Here is a 17,814-nt window from a genome sequence, read left to right on the forward strand (position 1 = left end):
TGAGTGGGGGAGAGGGATTGAGGTAGAGAGAAAGAGAGAGAGAGAGAGAGAGCAAGAGAGAGGGAGAATCTCAAGCAGGCTCCACACACAGTGTGGAGCCCGATGAGGGGCTCAATCCCACGACCCTGGGATCATGACCTGAGCCAAAATCAACAGTGAGATACTCAACTGACTGAACCACCCAGATGCCCCTCCAATGATATTTTTAAAACTATTTTCAGTTTTAATCCCTTTTAGAAGGTATAGAAATTTAAAATGGTAATGTGAAACAATTGCTGTACTCGTGTGGGCTAAAAGTGACATATGAAAGAAAGAAGTGTAATGTTGGCTGTATACACATGGGTAAGTGTGTATATGTGCATGAACATACATGCGTATGTGTATTCCGCATCTCATAAAGCCACTCCTCAGCTTTCAGGTTCCTAAGTTATTTGGCCACTTTTTGGTGTGAGGAGTCTTTTACCAAAGGTCTTATTTATGTGCCCTGAAATGTAGGCTTATTGATGAACTTCACAAATCACTTGCTTTTGTTAATAAGGTCAAAGGTAACTAACTGATGGTTACTGGAAGGGATGCAGAGGGGGTCATGGGTTAAACAGGTGATGGGCATTAAGGACGGCACTTGTAGTGACGAGCATTGGGTGTTGTACATAAGTGGTGAATCACGAAAGTCTACACTGGAAACTACTATTTTGCTGTATGTTAACCAGCTGGAACTAAAATAAAAACTTGGAGAAAAAAAAATTTCAAAGGACATTGGCTTTGGTAACTAGCAATGTTTCAGTCTAAGGCATAATGAATCATTATACTTAAAAAGTTGAACATCACTTTCACTGTTGATATTTACAATTGATATGGTAGGTAATCACATAAAGGTTTTTACTGTGTAACAAGCCTGATCCCATATAAAACACTATTTAATTGATCGCTTTACATCTAGTTTTCTAAATAATTATGTGGGATAGGATAAAACTTCAAAATTTTATATTTTGAATAAATGTAGTTTATTGTATGTCAATTATATCTCAATAAAGCTTTGTTAAAAAATCCAATCTTAAATGTGTTTTTTTTAATGTTTATTTATTTTTGAGAAAAAGAGAGAAAGAGACAGAGCATGAGTTGGGGAGGGGCAGAGAGAGAGAGAGGGAGACACAGAATCCGAAGCAGGCTCCAGGCTCTGAGCTGTCAGCACAGAGCCCAACATGGGGCTCAAACTCACAAAATGCGAGATCGTGACCTGAGTGGGAGTCAGACACTTAACTGACTGAGCCACCCGGGCACCCCAAAGATCCAATCTTAACTGTCAAGTTATTTCTGCCCAAATGAACTATGAAAATATAACTATATATTACACATACCTGGGGATAAAGATGAAAAATAAAGATAAGAAAATAGAACCACAGACATATGATTGGCAGGACAGGTCTTTCTTCTCATACTATATATGAAGTTCATGTCTCCAGTGACTTATCACTTTCAACTTTTCCAGAAACACCCAACAGTTTGCTTTCATCACCAAAGAACTAGTAACCTTCTAAATCCTCAGTTCTCTCAAGAAGCTAATGCTACAAAATTATCTCATAGGATTGTAGTTGCATAAACCAGGGAGCAGATTTAATAGCTTTTATTGATAATGGGGAAGGCAAGTGAAAGCAATGATTCAAGGACAGGAAAGACAGTTTGGTACCTTTATTTTACCACTAATATCTAAAAGGAAAAAGGCTGTTGAAAAATAGGAATTGGTGTTCAGAACACCCGTCATCCCTTGTGAACTGCGGCCAAAGTGGTATTTCAAATATGTTGGAAATGGTATCTGATCATTATCGTCCCTGCTGAAAAATTCTACAATGGTGGCTTCCTGCTGGCCACTGCCTTTAGGAGGAGTCCTTAGCATGGTTCACCAAGTGCTTTAGGATTTGACCCCTGCCCACTTTTTCAGCCTCAGTTCATCTCTCTGTCTCCTACTGAATCCACAGTCATTCTGAAAGCCTGTAAGAACCTTCAAAGCCTTTACATGTTGTAACGCAGTTTCGATTCACCAGGAAGCAGACTCCTGTGGAGTTTAGTGTTCAGGATGTTTATTAGGGAGTGTCCTTGAAATCAACACCCATACAAGGGAGGGAGCGGAAACAGGAGTGGGAGAAAGCAAGCTGTGATGCAAGCCCCACAGCCTCAGACACCCGTGCCAGGTGCTGTGCAACTGAAATGACCCATCAGAGTGGCCTAGGTGTACGTGACTTTGGGCAAGGCATCTCTCTACAGCTGAGGCAATGCCCAAAGGGGCTGCCAGCACTGCTGATGCGGGAGGCAGCATATCCTTCCTTAAAGGAGGATCCGTGCAGGGCATTTGCATGCTCCCCTCTCCTTGGTATCCACCTTGTGTGAAGCTCTCCTCTCCAGTTCACCCTGGTAACTTCTGCTGGTCCCTCAGATCTCAGCCAGAGAGAGCACTTCTTCAGAGAGCACCCCCCAAATGCCCAAGCCAGCTCAAACTTCCACATTTCTTTTGTACCATCCTTGTCATAATTCTGATCATACTTAATTGTGATTCGTCGATGATAACTCCGTGAGGACAGAGATAACTTCCATAGTAGTCACCTCTGATCCTTAATGCCTGCCAAGTGTTGGCATATACTGTGTACTCAGTGATTACTGATTGAGTCCGTGAATGAATCCGAGGCCTAAGTGGCACTGCAAAGAGCAAACACGTTGTGCTTGCCAACACACCTAATACACCGATTTGTTGTGGCATGATGCTGAGGCAGAGACTTCCTTCAGGCTCTGGCGTCAGACGGCCCACCCCATCACACTCTAGCTGTGTGACCTGGGGAAGGTTAATTAATCTGTGTACGCATCCACTCCTCCACCTATCCTATTACTACTACTAGCAACTAAAGTATTTTCTCCATAAGGCTGTAGGGAGAGTTCAATGAAACCATCTATGTTAAGGGTTTATAATAGCTCGTGGAACGTAGTTATGCATCAGTAAAAGTCAGCTATAATCGCCATCTGTAAGTTCTTAACATCCCTCAAAAAAAACTATTAGGAAAAGTTTTCATTTTTTTGCTTTAAAATCCATGAAAAGAGTGGAAAAATTAGAACTTTGTGGATTTCCCTACACTTACTTTATGGCTTAAGCTTAGTTTTTTATTTAGTTTTATCTGTAGGGGAGGAGAATGGCATTATTTTCTCATGTACTCAGGGTCTTCCAAGGTTTTGAATAAATACTGACCCTGTCCTCTCCTCGCACAACCTGGGCACCTCATTCAATATACTGATCATCTTGTACCTTACAAATAGTGGGGGGGGGGGGGATGTGTGCATGTATGTATGTGTGTGTTTGTGAAACATGTTTTTGCTTATGTCTGAAATGCCTTTTCTTACCTTAGGAGATTTCTACTTCAGCATAAATGGACTCCTCAGCTCAAAAAACACTTTCTGAACGAAGTCTTCCCTGACTTCTCCCATTGCTTCTCCTGCCTTTACAGGAGTAAAAGCTTTCACAGGTAAATAAGCAGTCATAAAACCATTTACACACCTGGACTGTTGTTTTAATCACCCCTGCATCGCACCTCCCCATTAGACTGTGAGCTTCCTGAAAGTACATCTTCTTTATCTTTTGTATCTGGAACATTCAGACACTCAATAGATGTTTGCTGGGTTAATCTGAATTAGAAGAAAAGCACCAAATCTCTTCAGAATGACACAAATTATAAAGAGATTTAGGTAATCTGTGATGTGCTCAAAAAAACCAGTAGGATTTAAGAAGAAGTCAAATATTTAGAGGTCAAATATTTAGCCTTTAGAGGTTAAATTTTCCCCTTCATAAATAATTTAAAAAATTAATCATCCCATACAAATATTTATTTATTTATTGAAATTATTTATGGGAAATAAATAACTGTCCTACCCTGCTTTCTTCCTTTTTTCTTTTTTTTATGTTTATTTATTTATTTGGAGAGAGAGACAGAGTGTGAGCAGAGGAGGGACAGAGAGAAACAGAGAATCTGAAACAGGCTCCAGGCTCTGAGCTGTCAGCACACAGCCTGATGCAATGCTTGAACCCATGAATCGTGAGATGATGACCTGGGCTGAAGTCGGAGGCTTAATTGACTGAGCCACCGAGGCATCCCCCTATCCTGCTTTCTTTATGGGCTGCCATGGCAACAGAATGTCAGTCGCTTACCTCCATCCTTTCACTGACATGTACTTTCAAATTCTCTCATCTTCTTAAAGAAATACATTTAGCAGCACACTTCTATGCCTTTATGACTCATTTCTGGGGGTTCTGCTTCCTCCTTTGTCTCTTTTTACTATGTGTTCTGTGTCCCCATATTCTTCCCAATTGAAACACTCTCCCCCGGGGAATTGTGAATCACCTGCCCTCTCTCTATCTAACCCCTCCACTATTATATGCTTTTAAAGATCTCCAACAGGACTTGAAGTTTTGAGGAGTATTTAAAATAAGATCCAAACAGGAATTCTGTATTTAATTCAGCATGTAAAGATGAAGAGAGCTCAATATAGGAAGATGGGCCAATGACATTGTAGAAAAGATGACAAATTCAGAGAAAATGATTTATTCTCTTCTAAGTACCAGGCAAAAGGACATGAGGAAACTGAAACCACCAGCAACCTCAAAGGGGTTAATAATAAGAGTTGTACTCGGGATACAGATGCCGCAGTGATGTAGACAACAGTACTACAGAAAGTTGTAAAAGGTACAATTAACTGAAAATGTTATTTATTACTCAGCTAGAAGAAAGAAAATTAATTCTCAAAAGAACAGACTACTTCTCTGGAAATGTCTCATTTCTTTACGTGTCACTGCATGTAGGTTTTTTTATTATTATTATTATTTGTAACGGTTCTTTCCATTTCTTGTCAACCTTATGTCATTTAAAGAATTGGTATTTGCTGGAATTTGCAATTACAAGATCATGCTAAGAATCAAAGTGCTTCTCTTAAGTCTTCATGAGATGTTTCTCATCATATCCTTTAAAAACATTAAAAAGTTTCACTGGTATGTATGTTTGAGCTAGCCTTATATATTACGGATGAAAGACTGATCTGGGAAATTCAGTGTAAGGATACATGGTGACTACAATTAATAAGAATAAATTCTGCGGTCTGATAGCATTCACATAATTTCATAATAGTTTAGTCAAAGTGTCTTCAATAACTTATTGCTCCCATTTGAAAAAATATATAAAGGGTGATGTAGTTACAAAAATCCCACTTACAATAAAAATCCTTAGGGGTGCCTGGGTAACTCAGTTGGTTAAGTGTCCAATTTCAGCTCGTCATGATCTCGCAGTTCGTGAGTTTGACCCCCGAGTCGGGCTCTGTGCTGACAGCTCAGAGCCTGGAGCCTGCTTCAGATTCTGTGTGTGTGTCTCTCTCTGCCCCTCCCCAACTCATGCTCTGTCTTTCTCTCAAAGATAAATAAACATTAAAAGCATTAAAACATTAAAAACATTATGTATCCATTAACATAAGTATGTGTTTCCCTGATAGATTTTGAGAATCTTAGAGAAGAAAATGTGTGTTACTCATCCACATCACCTAGGATGATGCCTAAAATGTCGGTGCTTCAAGCTTCCTAAACTAAAAATCTCGGTGTTTGTCTCAGGATCTCTCCCTCACTAACTACTTCCAACAACCACAAATTTTTTTTTTTACCAGGGAAGAGAAATATCTTTGAAATCTCACCTTTCTTCACCATCCCCAATTCTAAGCTAAAGTCTATGCCCTCAAGGTCTACTGCATTGGCCTTTTCACTGATCCCACTGCTTCTCTTCTCTATATTTGCCGGTCTATCTTCCTCACTGCCTTAAGGAAACTTTTCAAGTGTCACCTATGTGCCAAGTACCTTGTTAAGCATTTCAAATACATTATCTCCCTTAATACCCACAATATGCAGCAAAGATGTATTACTGTGGTATTTCTACTTGAGGAAATTAAGGGAGATTAAGTACTTTTTCTAGCAAATATGGTGGTTAAGCGCTAGAGCTGGTATTTAAACTTTGTTCTTTCTGACATTAGCTGTCGTCACTCTCTTGCTGGTCATGTTATATTCTTGCTTTAAAAATCTCCACTGAAAAGAGTTTTTACTACTGGATCCTACTTGTAGAACAAAATAGAAACTCCTTGATTTAACATACAAAGAAAAAGAAGTCCTCCCCAATATAACTGCACCCACTTTTCAAGCCTCCTATACATCTGTCTGTATAGCATATAATAAGCCCCAGCAGGTCTGGACTTCTCACAATTCCTCAAACTTCCAGCCCTTCCATAATTCTGCATCTTCATATGTTTTTGTCTGGAATGATCTTTCTCATCTTTTCCTGGCACATTTAACCTTCAAGAGTCAACTCGTGTAAAAATCAATTGCTTAGAGAAGATTTCCTTGACTTTTCAGGGAGCTGTTTGCTCTATCCTATTGATCACATGAATGTAAAAACATTCCAAATCACATTACAACCCATTAAAGAGACCTTGTGTTTCTGATGCTTTCACTGTGAGATGTTTATTTTTTAATGTTTAGTTATTTTGAGAGACTGTGAGCTGGAGAGGGGCAGAGGAGAGGAGAACAAAAGATCTGAGTGGGCTCCATGCTGACAGCAGTGTGCCAGTGAACCCAATGTGGGGTTTGAACTCATGAGCCATGAGATCATGACGTGAGCAGAAAATCAACCGACTGAGCCACCCAGGCGCCTGTCACTGTGAAATCTTCAAAGCCATATTGGGTGTGTTTATTCAAATTGGTATCTGTCTTAGTTCAGGCTGCTATAACAAAACTACCAAAGACTGGGTGCATTAACAACAGAAATTTATTTCTCACATTTCTGGGAGCTAGGATGTCCAAGATCAATGTGCTGGACAATTTGGTTGCCGGTCAGAGCCTTCTTGCTGTGTCCTTGCATGCCTGAGAGAAAATCATCTATCTTCTTCTAAGGGCACTAACCCTATTCATGAGGGCTCCATCCACATGACCTATTTAGCTTCCAAAGACTCCACCTCCAAATACCATCACAACAGAGATTAAGCTTTGACATATGAATTTGAGAGTGGGAGGACATAAACATTTTGTCTATAGCAGTATCTCTAACACATGGTTTAAAATTTTTGCTGAAGAAGGATGGAAGGATTAAACAGTGGTAACAGAAAAAAATTTTCCTGACTTGCCCCCTTACCCCCAGGAAGCAGCTAAGAAACAAGCTTGTTGATGAAAGCAATCTGCTTAGCTTTCAAAATGTTATTGCTTCAGCAGGCATTTTGTAAAATCATTAAGAAGAAGACATAATTAGCAAAGAATAAAAACTATTCAATCTAAATAAACAGTGCAACAATAACAGCAGCTAACCTATATTGCTCAATTACTACCGAATTGTTCCGCTTTCATGAGCAAACTCATTTAATCCTTACAACAACCCTATTAAGTAGTTAATTCTGTTATAAGCTGCCTTTGGGAACTGAGGAAACTGAGGCACTGAAGATTTCCCTGAATCTAGAGCCATAAAGAAAACCGATGTCAGAGAAAAGGATTTTCAAAAGATTAAAATTTCCCATCTCTGTTCTAATTCTTAGGGGAAAGATTCAAATGAGAAAGACCTATGTATGAATAACCAGTAAGGCTTTTTCAGACTAAGCTGGCCCATAGGAAAATCTATCATGTTTCTATAGAATGTACTTAAGGAAGGCAAGTGAGACTCAAATTATTATAAGAATTAAATTAAAAGACTATGATGTAAACACAGATTTATCAAGGTAGCTTTTACAGATATATATGTAACACTATGGTACAGGTTTCAGGGATACAAAAGAACTGTAAAATATGATTCCTGCTCCAAAGAAAACACACTGTTATTGCTGAAGATGTGACTGTCACACTCAAAATAATTAGATAACAGATGATAAAATCTTACATTTTGTGGTACAGGCAATAAATGCAATTATAGAACAATAAATATATGCTAAATAGTCATGTTATTTATTTTTAAAGGTAATTTTGAAAATTAAACTGGGAATTCTTTTTCTCAAATGTTTCCAGAATCATTCCCTCCACAGAAGTTTTATAAAATGAAATTGCTACTCCTATAAAACTCCATAAAAATTAAGCTTAAGAGACAAAGAACAAAACTGAAACACAGTGCACAATTCAAGACTGAATTTGGATTAAAAAAAAAAAACAACAAGCTTTGTTTCATGGTGTGAGTAAAATGGAATAGCATTAGGAAAACTGCTTCAGGAAGTCAGAACACAATATAAATCAGTCAAACTTTCCATACCTTTCTAGTTGCAGGAAATCTTAAAATATCACTCCATTCTGCCTGTGTGTGCAGCAAAGGCAAAGTTTTTAAGGCATTCAAAATATTTCGTAAGGTAGAGGTTATATGTTTTATCAAATTGAAGTAACAACTTACATGTTAACCTTATTTATAAATAAGGAAGGAGAGAGTACATTATAAAAGACATAGGAAGTCTTGCCAAAAATGGAATGAAGGAAGAAACCCACAAGGGAAGGAAATTAACGAAAGTAAAGGCGAATAAAAGAAAACAAGATATTTTTTGGCCATTCAGTATTAAAAGGTTTCAAGCTTACCAAAATAATAATTAACTACAGAATCAGAACTACATAGATTAAAAAAAATTTTTTAAATGGATTTTCCAACATGCTGCTGATGTGTAGGGGAAGAAGACTTCAAGGGCTGAAGAACCGGAAGACACTGGGAAAACAGAGGCGCCTTAAGAATTTGATAGATGATGCTTTGGCCAAAAATATTTTGGAACTTAGTTCTTGAACTGAGAAGTTCAGAGTTATTAGGGCTTAGTTATCGGGCGGCCAGATAGTTCAGAATGACTTACTTAATTTAGGCATCTCAAAGGTTGCGCAATTATTAGGTCCTCAACCTCGAGAAGCTTTGCTAAAATAATTCAATGTCTTGAATTAGACCTCTAGGAGTTCATCTTATTTGCCATGTTTATTCTTAATTAAGGTCTTACTGTTACATATTATTTTATACTTGGATCTTCATTGTCACTATTTTTAATACTTTGTAGGAAAATATATATTCATCTCTCTATATTGTGTGTGTCTATCTTCCAAATAAATTGTAGCTTGTTTCCAGGATGGCTACTATCAATTTTTTTTTCCTTTTCTGTGTCTACTCCCTTGAATCTGGGCTGGTTTGTGACATTTTTGCCTAAAAGACTATAGTGAAATCACTATAAGACTATAGTGAATCATGCTGCATGACTTCCAACACTAGCTCCCAGGTCTTGAACCCTCTGTTTGAATCTCTTAGAATGCTTACTGTTTAAGTTGTTTTGCTGTATGAAGCCGAAGTCAGACATGTAGAGTGGCCACAAGAAGAGAAGACAGAAATGCCCTACTAGTCCCCAGCTGTTGGAGAAATCCCAGCCCAGGAGCAAGACATGTGAGTTTCAAAGAAGCTTTCAAATGACTCCAGCCTCAGCTGACCCCAACTAAGAAGTGCCCAGCTCTGTCTGTTAACCCCCTGAGAAGTGAAACATAATAAATTATTGTTTTAAGCTACTAATGTTCAACAGAACAATACCATCATATTATACTTATTTCACTGGACCCCAAATAAATGGCTATATTTTGTTGTAATTTTTAAGGGCCATAAAATAATACAATAAAAGTGATGCATACATGAATATACTCCAGACGTTTATATAATGAAAAATGGTTACATATTCTTTTTAATAAATATACTTCATTTTTTATTTTATTTTTTAAAAAATGTTTACTTATTTTGAGGCAGAATGAGAGAAGGTGAGCATGAGTAGGGGAGAGGCAGAGAGAGAGAGAGAGAATCCCAAGCAGGCTTCTCACTGTTAGCACAGAGCCTGACTTGGGGTTCGATCTCATGAACTGTGAGATCATGATCTGAGCCAAAATCAAGAGTCGGACGCTTAACTGACTCAGCCACCCAGGTGCCTCTACACTTTATTTTTTTGGAATAGGTTTAGGTTCACAGAAAAATTGAGTGGAAAGTATGGAGCATTCCTATATACCCCCACATATTCACAGAACTCTCCCACTAGTAACATCTGTGCCACAGTGGTACATTTGTTATAATGGATGAACTACATCATCACATCATTATCAACCAAATCCATAATTTACATTATTACTCTGGTGTTGTATGATTTATGGGTTTTGACAAATGTATAATGACATGTATCCACTATTATGGTATCATACATGATAGTTTCACTGCCTTAAAAATCCTCTGTGTTCTGCCTATTTATCCCTGCCTCCCCTCTAACCCTAGGCAACCACTGATATTTTTTCTGTCTATATAGTTTTGCTTTTTCCAGAATGTCATACAGTTGGAATCATACAGTATGTAGTCTTTTCAAATTGGCTTCTTTCACTTAAAATATGCATTTAGGGTTCTTTCAATGTCTTCTCATGGCCTGATTATACAGTGTCTTTGAAAGAACACTCTCATATTTTCTTATCCCTGACTCATTCCTTAAATCCTTTTAAATTTAGTTTCTGTTATTACTCCTTTATGGAACTCCATGCGCTTAAAGGTCACAAAAGATTTCCTACTTCCAAAATCCAGCCTTTTCTGCAGCATTGACTATTGCTTCCCTCTATCTCCCTAAATTCTTGCCTATAGATTTTATGAAACTATTCTTTTTCTTCTCTTCAATCTTTCTCCTTCCTTTCATATCACCATCCCACACAGTCTTCAAGGCTAGGTACTCCCCAAAAGGCTGCTTTTGGCCTTGGCCATACCCCCCATTACCATTTCAGCATCTCTTTCTCTCACACCTATATTATCTTCCATGTAAAAATATCTAAGCATAATCTTTGATAGTTTCTCTTGCTTATTACATTCAGCCAGTTACCAAGACCTGTCAATTCTGCCTCCTTGTTACATCTTGCAATTGTTTTTTCTTTTCATTTCTTCAATCTCTTTCCTAGTTGAGGACCTCATTAACTCCTGTTTAGATAATGGCAATAGACTTATAGCCAATATATCTCTGTCTTATGACTATTGTCTTCTAGCTCATTTTATTCTGTCCTGCTAGATTGATTTTCCTGGACTGCCTTGCTGATTAATGCCTTACTTCAGTGTCATTTGAAGCATAAATGTGTATTTAGGATGATTGTGAAAAACTTGTTTTTGGACATAATTATGAGTAACTTGTAACTAGAGTAAAAATAATTAAATAAGTTAACATCCAATGAAAATGTATCAGATGAAATAAAAGGACATCATATTCAATAAACTGAATGTCAGGAGAGGATGAATTAGATATCTCTTTGAGCCAACAAATATGTATAAAATTTTGAATTACAGTGCAAGGCAGAATAATATATTATACAATAATTAAAATATTTATAATAGTACTTTTGTACTGGCATTCTATCTTTAATAAAATTTTTATTATTTTATTGAATTTAGGCCATGAGTGTTTTATCAAAATGTCCTATGTGGTATTATTTACATCTTGACAGGATGTTTTATGAAGCAAAATTTTATTCCCTTAAAATTTTCTCAAAATATGGAAAAAGCTACAAACTCATGCATAATATACATAAGTTATCTCTGAGCCCAAATGAAACATGTATAAAGAAAAGTTGAAAAAATTAGAGAAACATCAAATATTCAAAATACACTTATAAATTTTTTAAGTATATGACTAAGTTTAATTTGAGTACATGGAGGCTATAAATTCAAATTAAAATCTTGCCAAATTTTTATCCTCCCTATTGTTGATGAAGAATGTTAGAGATTTTTCCCAAATAGAAGTGCTAGGTACAAAGTCCCTTCTAGAAAACATGTCAGTGAAAACCTCATTTCCTTAATTGTATTTTATCTTACACAAAAAGGGTAATGGTCATTTTAAAATGTGTTACTTCAGCTTCATGTGCATCAGACATTTTGGAATGGAGAACCAAGGAGCAATAATTTTTAATGGACAGAATGGTATATAAAAGATGAATTCAATTGTACTTCTGCTACTTGCTTGCTGAGAGATTTCTGGGTCTTGGTCAACTAATAACATAGTGAGTTGGACTGAAAGAATACTAATAGGATGGAAAATCAGCAAAGAAAAATACCATCTAGTTGTCATCGACACTGAAACAAACGCGATCATTTACTGTCAACTTGGCATCACTGCTTTCCCATTTATGATCCATGCATTTCAGAAGAAAAACAGAACCATAGTTCCCAGAATCCTCCTCCCCAGTTGGTTCCAGGTCAGAGTCTGCCAGGAACAGGCACTTATGTGACATTGGAAAGGGAAGGAGTAGAAGCTATTATTCAAGCAGGGCAGTGACAGATAGACATGTGGGCTGACAATAGACAAGAGGTTCACGGCAGCTTATGGATGAATTCCAGCAAATTACCGTCTTTGGTTCCATAGACAATGGAGATGGCTACTGGTAGCTGCTTGAGAATGATCTGTTGTAATGCTGCAAGCTTATATAGCTGGTAGAGCTTCCTGGAGACTGAGGGAAATGGAGGCTCCCAAGAAAGTTCGGGGAGCCAACTACCTGTGCAATGCAAGCTGAGATTAGTGGCAACAGCTTCCTGGATCTTTAATCTCCCAACCCTTCCAATGCTTGTGGAAGTCTCAAATTCCCATATGAAAATTCCTATTTAGTCAACATACAGTAGCTCTTGTTTTTCTCTAAGAGCTTTATTTAATACAACGTGCAGGTTACTATGCACTGCCCACACTGTTTTGATAGGGTGTTCGAAATTACTATGAATTTGGGGTTAAGTGAAAAAAAAAGGAAAAAAAATTACTATGCATTGTAATAGAGTATAGAATTATTAACCGAAACCAACAAAACACACTACATATGAGAGACTTTTTTTTTTTTTAATTTGAGAGAGAGAGAGCACGCTCCAGAAAAGAGGGGCAGAAGAAGAGAGACAGAATGTTAAGCTTACCGTGGAGCCCAAAACGGGGCTTGATCCCACGACCCTGGGATCATGACCTGAGCCAAAATCAAGAGTCAGATGCTCAACCAACCGAACCACCCAGGTGCCCCGCGTATGAGAAATTTTTAAATTACCTTGTCATGTACTTACACATGTTTAAACAATACAGAATAGGAGCTGTAACATTTTAAAAAGGTGTTTGAACAAAAGAAAGCTTTAAAAACATTCCATATAAAAATATTAACATAGCAGTCCTTATAAAACTAAATATTGGCTACTTTCAGAGATGCAGCTTATCTGCTGGAATCTCCTAAAGAAATAACCAAACTGATATGCCTCAAGAATATAAATGTTTCTTAGGTAATATGTGCTAAATATTCTATTATTTACTGCAGATGTAAATTTTTTAAACTTCTTGATCCGTATTGTAACGGGCTTTCTAGATACACTCTAACAATCCATACTCCTACTTGCATCGTTTGAGAATGCCCGTTTCACTATATCCTTGCCTACATTATGATAATTTTTTTAGCTTTTTAGCTAGTAAGATTTCAATAGCATTTTAAAGAAAGTTGTTTCCCTTGGCCTTTGAGTTATCTGGCCTTTATAATATTAGTCTTATCTACATAAGAAAACACAAATCTAAACACCAGGAAACATGATATTATTCTTGGTTCTGTTGTGGATTTTTCAATCTGGCCAAATATTTGTGTTTTCACTTAAAAAATTTTTTTCAAAAAGGACTGTTTGCCCTTTTTATTTTTCCTTTAAGGAACCTCTGTGCTCCACGTGGGGCTCAAATTCACAACCCTGAGATCAAGAGTCACATGCTATACCAACTGAGCCAGCCAGGAGCCCCAGCCCTAACTCTTCTTTCTCAAAGTAGTTAACATTTAAAAAATATGAATAGAAGAAAGTCGATAAATTTAAATATGTTAAATTGAGAGCAAATATTCACGGACTTTTTTATTTATATCTGTTGGGACCCACTAGACACCAGGCAGGTATAAGGAACCGAGGCTTCACACTCTGGGGGGGACACAGACTAGCAATCAGGCGACAGTGCAGCTCCACTGGTCTCGATCCAAAGCACTTGGGCCACCAGTGTTTCAGAACCAACACTCTTCATGGATTTTTAGAAAAGTAAAAAAATATATAACATTTAATATGTAACACCCATGACAGAGCCTAGGGCAGCCTTCCACAAGCATATACTGTAACATTTCTGGAGTAAAACATAACATAAATAGCTTCATGCCAGTTCAGGTCAGGTTTTGCTGCCAAGTAAGGTTTGGCACGAATCATAAAATAAACTTTGTTTTTCAGAACTGCAGATAAAGACTGTGGACTTGGAAAATGGCATCATATGTCCTAGGATAGAGATAAAAACAGAGTACTATGGGAATGTATAGGGACGGTAGCCGACCCAGGCCGGCAGGGGGCAGACGCATTGGTGGAGAGAATTTATTTATTGAATTTTTAAATTTCCCATTGTTTATTGCAAATGTATAGAAATACAATCATTTGTTCTTCTGTTCAATCATCTGTAATTTTTTTGTAGATTCCATAATGCTTTTTTAAAAAATCTACATTTAAGTTAGTTATCATAATCGTTAGTGCAATAACAATTTCAGGAACAGATTCCAGTGATCCATCCCCCATGTATAATACCCGGTGCTCATCCCAGCAAGTGCCTTCCTTAATGCCCCTTACTCATTTAGCCCACCCCTCCACCTTCAACCCCTTCCGGCAACCCTCAGTTTTTCTCTGTATTTAAGAGTTTTATGTTTTGTCCCCCTCCCTTTTTTTATATTATTTTTGCTTCCCTTCCCTTATGTTCATCTGTTTTGTATCTTTAATTCCACATGAGTGAAGTCATATGATATTTGTCTTTCTCTGACTAATTTTGTTTAGCATAAAACCTTCTAGTTCCATCCACATTGTTGCAAATGGCAAGATTTCATTCTTTATGATTGCCAAGTAATACTCCAGTGTGTGTGCGTGCGTGTGCGTGTGTGTGTGTGTGTGTGTGTGTGTGTACCACATCTTCTTTATCCATTCATCAGCTGATGATGGACATTTAGGCTCTTTCCATAATTTGGCTATTGTTGATAGCACTGCTATAAACATTAGGGTGCATATGCCCTTTTGGAACAGCATACTTGTATCCTTTGGATAAATACCTAGTAATGCAGTTGCTGGGTCATAGGGTAGTTCCATTTTTAACTTTTTGAGGAAACTCCATACTGTTTTCCAGAGTGGCTGCACCAGTTTGCATTCCCACCAGCAGTGCAAAAGAGATACTCTTTCTCTACATCCTCGTCAACATCTGTTGTTGCCTGAGTTGTTAATTTTAGCCATTCTGACTGTTGTGAGGTGGTATCTTATTGTGGTTTTGATTTGTATTTCCCTAATGATGAGTGATGTTGAGCATTTTTTCATGTGTCTGTTAGCCATCTGGATGTCTTCTTTGGAAAAGTGTCTATTCATGTCTTTTGGCCATTTCTTCACTGGATTATTTGGGTTTTTTTGGGTGCTGAGTTTGATAAGTACTTTATAGATTTTGGATAGTAACTCTATCTGATATGTCATTTGCAAATATCTTTGATGGAGAGAATTTATAAATTGGCTCATAAGTACCAATGAAACAAAAAAAATTATTGTATTATTGTTCCAGAGAGCTTTGAGAGAGGTTGGGGAGAAGATATTGCCTGGTGATGAACTTTGAGAGACTGCTTTCAAGTTTTCTTACTTGATTGCTGTGTTACACACTGTCAGAGACTTCCTATTGCTGTGTTGCAAAGTTAAAAATGAAAACATTATTGTCTGGTCTACTCAATTCCCCTACTGATAGAATGAAAAATATTGCAAACAATACAGTTTTAAACAACAATGTCTTCATTTAAACACTCAACTATTTCTTGCAGGTCTATGCCATAGTTCAAAGTTTTTATACTTTCTTACTGTTCAGTTGGTCTCTCTGGCCCCAGCCAGGCTCTCTCCTACCCTACCATATAGGTGAATGTCTCATTCACTCCATGCCTGAAACCTTCAAGAGTTCCTTGTTGGAAAGAAAATTCTCTCCCTCTCCCTCTCATATATATATATATCTCATATATATATATCTCATATATATATATATATCTCATATATATATATCTCATATATATATATATCTCATATATATATATCTCATATATATATATATTTCATATATATATATCATATATATATATATTTCATATATATATATATCATATATATATATACATATATGATATACTATATAGACCAGGAGTGAGATAGCATCATATATACAAACTTGAGTAAGAGCACAAATACAAGAAAGCTTTATCAGGATTGCAAACTGGATGGTAAAAGGGCAGGAAGAGCAAACAGGATGAAGATCCAAGCTCAGGAGAGATGTATGAAGCAACATGAGCCAGCCCAGGCAAGAGCTTATGCTGAACATGTCACCTGGAACTGAAGCGTATGGAAAACAGATCCAGAACTAGAATCCTCTTAACACGAGCCTGGAATATCTCAACATGTGAAATATTTGTGTGTGAAAGAGTCATTTCTAAAGTTTGTTTTCTTTAATATTTTTAACATTCCTTTTTTTTCCCAATATAATCTGCATAAATTATTGGCACTATTTTCCAAGGTGGGTTTTACTAAATGATGCAAATCCAGGACCTGGTCAAGAGTTTGTTATACATTAATCAATCAAAAGTGTCCATTGAGCATCTACTCAAATTGACCAGAACATAAGAAAAATCTTGAGGAGAGTTGTTAGAAAAGAAAATCAGGAAGAGTCTGAACAGTATGGTTTTACTTTCTTGCCTTCTCAGCTTATTGGATACAAAAAGTATGTTTTAAAAATCTCACAAACTTATAAAAGTTTAACAGATGTACCTTTAAAATACTTAAAAGATTTTGGGCATTCTGTGGTTCCTTCATTGCAATGTATTTACAAATACAAAATTCAAAACAACAGCTACTGATTTTTCCTGGTTGGGACAAAGTTAGGGCATTGAATAGGAAAACTTCAAAGATGATCATTTGAATTATGACTATGTAAACTAGAGGAGCTTGGCCAAACATAAAAAAAAAAATGCAAAGTCTGTTTCATTTCTTGTTTCTCACCTCAAACTCTAATCTGAATGTAAGGACAGAAGGAAGGCGTGTAAGGCCCCTCTCCCATTTCGTTTACTTACACACTAAAAGATGATGAACCCTGATTCTGTTAGAGCCTCTTTATTGCCTCCCATCTTTTAGGTAAAATGTTCACCTAATTGGGAATTTATTTCAGTGACAATTAAAAAAAAATGTTTCAAGTGGAACCTAATGTTCTTAAGGTAAGGTTGGTATAAAACCTTAATTGGGAGTATATGGGCTGTGGGGCAGCGGCGGGGTGGGGGGGGTGGCTTGTAAAAGGGGTGATTAAATTCCTTCTTTGTGCAAACATGGGACTGAACTCCCTGAAATAACCTTATATTTCAACACTGTAATAGCTCTGAGAGATAGGTTTTAAAGATTAGGAAAACAAGGCTCAGAGGTGGAACCTCTTCTAAGGTCCAGTTCATGGGAGGCCCAGTCAAAATCAGAATCCAGATTCCTGACTCTGCACAGTAGGCTTTCATACCATATATGGCAGGAAATGTATTTTCTCAAGCGGATTCTCTCAAACAAATACTTACAAAGTAGTGATTTAGTCTTCTTATGGAAGTACCTGGTGAGTATGTGCATTGGCAAGGATACAGGAGTGCACCAGTCGGCCAACCATGCCGGACGTCATGGACTACATTTATGTGGAGAAGAGAGAAATAAATAAAAGAAAGAAGTAAAATATGTGAAAGTACTATGAAGAAAA

At 37.2% G+C, this 17,814-nt stretch overlaps 1 long non-coding RNA gene across 3 annotated transcripts in view; it reads right to left on the reverse strand.

The window, feature by feature from the left end:
- The window catches only part of LOC109271935 (uncharacterized), a 196,464-nt gene that overhangs the window by 32,319 nt on the left and 146,331 nt on the right, over positions 1-17,814 (reverse strand). For 2 of the 3 annotated variants that reach the window (XR_002082173.2, XR_002082174.2), the window contains exon 5: positions 17,642-17,742. This is a non-coding gene — a long non-coding RNA (uncharacterized LOC109271935). Of the gene's footprint in view, positions 1-9,256; positions 14,313-17,641; positions 17,743-17,814 lie in introns of those variants that run through there. The other variant, XR_002082172.2, reaches the window with a different exon arrangement.

The sequence above is a fragment of the Panthera pardus genome, unplaced genomic scaffold (genome assembly GCF_024362965.1).
Source record: "Panthera pardus isolate Hobbes unplaced genomic scaffold, ASM2436296v1 HiC_scaffold_11, whole genome shotgun sequence".
NCBI lineage: Eukaryota > Metazoa > Chordata > Mammalia > Carnivora > Felidae > Panthera > Panthera pardus.